This window comes from Nannospalax galili, unplaced genomic scaffold (assembly GCF_000622305.1).
Source record: "Nannospalax galili isolate Female #2095 unplaced genomic scaffold, S.galili_v1.0 scaffold1082, whole genome shotgun sequence".
In the NCBI taxonomy this organism is placed as follows: domain Eukaryota; kingdom Metazoa; phylum Chordata; class Mammalia; order Rodentia; family Spalacidae; genus Nannospalax; species Nannospalax galili.
This window is the reverse complement of record NW_008348580.1, coordinates 2,830,353-2,834,470: the sequence shown is the minus strand read 5'-3', so window position 1 is coordinate 2,834,470 and position 4,118 is coordinate 2,830,353.

Sequence of the window (4,118 nt, the reverse complement as noted above, 5' to 3'; positions counted from 1 at the left end):
CTCCAATCCTGAGGAAGCAGGTTAGTATCAAATGTTTGTAATATAGATTTAGTCCAAGGAGCATGAATGCCATCTTCCCGCACAGCTTGGTGCAGTTACTTAAGTTCTGTGGCTGGAAGTGGATACCATGCTAGGGGGCATTGTCTGGTTATTTGCAAATTAACAGGAAAAGCCTCTACTGGTGGGTTTTGGGGGTCCTGAGACCTCTGAGGCTGGAAATTTTGAGGCTGGCAGCTTTCACTGTCTCTAAGTTTACACAGCTGCTCTGAGGCTAGGCATGTCTCCACAGGGGATGGAGGCTGCCAAGGTGGAGGGGGAGGAGGAGATTTTACCTGAGAAACTTTGGGAGCTTTTGAAATTTGGGCGTTAGTATCTGGGCTTGTTGAATCAGCAAGAGAGGGGTGAGGATTAATTTTACTGATGGGTGGATTTGGTCTGGCTTTTGTTGAATCTGCTACTGGACAGTCTGTAGGGTCTTTTTTATCACTTACAACCTCTCTTTTATTATTCTCTGATGTTTGTAAACTTTCTTCAATTTTAGGTGGGTTTTTTAAGCATTGCTGGATGGCTGCCATTATTGGGAAAAAGGAAAGAGGAAAATCATGCTTCTTTCTTATAAGCCAAATGTGAAAGAAAGTTCTACACCTCTGGATCAGATATGTCTGCGGATAAGATCCAGGGTGCAAATTGGTACACCTCATTCCAAAATTTTAAGCTTTTCTCTTTTGAAATTTTTAATCCTCTAGATTTAAGTAGAGTTTTTAGAGAATGAATCTGGCGCTTTCTCTGGCGTGATACAGAGCTTCCCATTGTAAGGGGAAGATGTTTTTACAGCAGTTGGACACTAGAGGGCTGAAGTGCCTTGGCTGAGACTGCAGAAAAAAAAATGTGTCACTTTAAATCTTTTGTCCTTGGAGCCGTAGGCTGCTCGGCAGGGGTTAGCTAATTTGAATTTTCACTGAACTGGTTTCAGCTGCTGCTTGAATGCTTGGGGGCAGGGAGACAGAGCTGACTAGAGGAATTCTGCCTGACTCCAAGGCTTAGGTGGAGATCCCTGGAGCTTTTGGGGATTTTTCTCTAACAGTGTTTAGATAGAAAAGTGGGGAAGTGACGGTTCCTAGATAGAGGTCTTTGTCCACACCTGTATAGGCAGTCGGGGTCCCCTAGGGGATCAGAGAGACCTTCAGTTAACACCAGGGGGTAGCCCTGGCCAGGAAACCTCAGTTGTCTCTCTGGCCCTAGCAGTCCCACGCGAGGACTTCTAGACCGGAAAGAAAAGGAGGAAATTTAGAAGAGAGGAAGAGATTAGATTACCCTCCTAAGTGGGAGGGATACTCACGGATCTAGCGTTTCTGTGGGCACCAGCTCCTAGCTGGCACGAGGTTCAGAGGCTCTCACGTTGTGGCATGAGGTTCAGAGGCTCCTACATTGTGACACGAGGTTCAGAGGGTCCCACGAGGTTCAGAAGCCCCACGTTGGGCGCCAGATATAGGCGAGCGCGCGTGCTGGGCGCTCGGGGGTGCCTGCGCGCACTCCCCGAATGGCACGGCGGGTCCGCAGGCTCCCCCACCGTGCATCTGGAGGAAGGCAGGTCTGGCCCCATAAGCTTCTCTGGCGGGCCACATTCTGTGGCACCACGGCTCATGTCTCCTGAATGCGGCGGCTGGCCACGGCTTTTGGTGGTGAAAGTTCCTCTGCTACTGGAGCGTTGTCCAGCCGAATCCTGTCCCTATTTCACCCGTGTACTTTCCTCAGGATGCGAGGTCCACTGGCCACTGAACCACGTGGGAAGAGTACGAGGACAACGAAAGCTGGGAATGTCCTCAAGTCGGTAACAGAGTATGAGGACTGCGAAAGCTAGGAATGTCCGCAAGTCGGTAACGGAGGAGTGCTGCCCCCCGGGGAGGCTAGATTACAGGCAGGAGACACAGAACTCAGTCTACAGCTCTTTATTCCAAGTCTCAGTGACCCAGTTCTCGCTCTAGCTCTAAGTCTGCTTCTAGCTCCAAATATTGAGAGAAGACTAGGATATTTATACCATGGGGGTAGTGGTAAAAGCTTTGGCTGTTAGGTACTTTGTGAGACATTGTATTTACATATGGAAGTGGGTTTCTGCCAGACTGCTGTGTGCCTGAAAAATCACAGGAAAGCATGGTATCTTTCAGAGCCAGAGGCCATGTTTGTGTTTAGAGCATTCGTGGTGGGCACTTCAAAAGGAGAGTCAGGAAAGATGCCAGGAAGGCACCCCGCTATGAAAGGAGCCCCAGCACATAATCCTGAGCTGCATGAGCTGTCCGGACGTGAAGGGGCTTCTACTTTGCATAACAGAGGTCCCCAACACTGCATCTATTGAGATGACCATGTTGTTTTTGTCTTTAAGTCTATTCATGTTTTATTACATTTTTTGACTTATGTATGTTGAACCATCCCTGCATCTCTGGAATAAAGCCAACTCGATCATGGTGGATGATCTTTTTGATGTGTGTCTCTATGTGGTTTGCAAGTATTTTGTTGAGTATCTTTGCATCTGTGTTCATTAAGGATATGGGTCTGTAGCTTACTTTTTTGTTGTATCTTTACCTTGTATTGGTATTAGAGTGATACTGGCTTCATAGAAGGAGTTTGGGACGTCTCCCTCTGTTTCTATCTTTTTGAATAATTTAAGCATTGTTGGTTGTAGGTTTTCTTTGACTGTCTGGTAGAATCGTGCTATGAATCCATCTGGGCCTGGGCAATTTTTAGTCAGGAGGTTTTGTATTGCTGTTTCAATTTCCTTATTTTTTATGGGTCTGTTTAGGCTGTTGATCTCCTCTTGGTTTAACTTTTGTGGTGGCCATGATTTTAGAAATTCATCCATTTCTTTTAGGTTTTCAAATTTAATGAAGTATAGATTTTTAAAGTATTCCCTTACAATGTTTTGGAAATTTTTGGTGTCTGTTGCAATGCTTCCCCTTTCATCTCTCATTTTCTTGATTTGGGTTTGTCCTTCTTTCTTTTGGTTAACTGGGCTAAGGGTCTGTCTATCTTGTTTAACCTTTCAAAGAACCAGCTCTTAGATTCATTGGCTTTTTTGTATTATTTTCTTTGTTTCTATTTCATTAATTTCTGCTCTGAATTTTGTTATTTCGTCTCATCTATTAGGTTTGGGGTTGGTTTGTTCTTGCCTTTCCAGAGTCTTGAGTTGTACTATCAAGTTGTTTGCATGTGTGCTTTCTGATTTTTTTTAAATGTAAGCATGTAGAGCTATAAACTTCCTTCTTTGGACTGCTTTTAGGGTGTCCCAGAGGTTTTGTTGTGTTGTGTTCTCATCTTCATTTTGTTCCAGGAATATTTTTATTTCTTTCTTTATTTCTTCTTTGACCCATTCATGATTCAAAATTGTGTTGCTTAATCTCCATGAATTCGTGTATTTACTAGAGCTTCTTTTGCTGTTGATTATATGTTTTATTGCACTGTGATCTGATAGAAGGCAGGGAATTAATTTAAATTGTTTGTATTTGTTGAGATTTGTTTTTTGCCCCAGAATGTGGTCAGTTTTAAAATAACTTGCATGACCCGCTAAGTAGAAAGTGTATTCTTTGGTGGTTGGGTGGAATATTCTGCATATATCTGTTAGGTCCATTTCATGTAGTATGACATTTAATTCAGATGTTTCTCTGTTTACTCTTTGTCCAGTTGATGTGTCTATTGAAGACAGTGGGGTATTAAAGTTGTCCACTCTCACTGAGTTGGTGTCAATCTGTTTCATAGTCCTGGACTACTGATTTTATGATATTGGGTGCTCCAGATTTTGGTGCATAAATGTTCATGATTGTAATATTCTCTTGATCAATTGTTCCTTTTATTAGAATGAAGTAACCCTTCTTATCTCTTCTGATGAGTTTTAATTTGAAGTCTATTTTGTCAGATATTAAAATTGTGACACCTGCTTGCTTCTTAGAGCCATTTGCTTGGAATATTTTTTCATCCTTTCACCCTAAGATAGTGTCTATTTTTGGAGGTGAGATGATTTTCTTGAAGACAACAAAAAGATGGATTTTCTTTCTGATCCATTGCACCAGCCTGTGTCTTTTGACAGGGGAGTTGAGGGCCATTGATATTTAGTGTTATTATTGAAA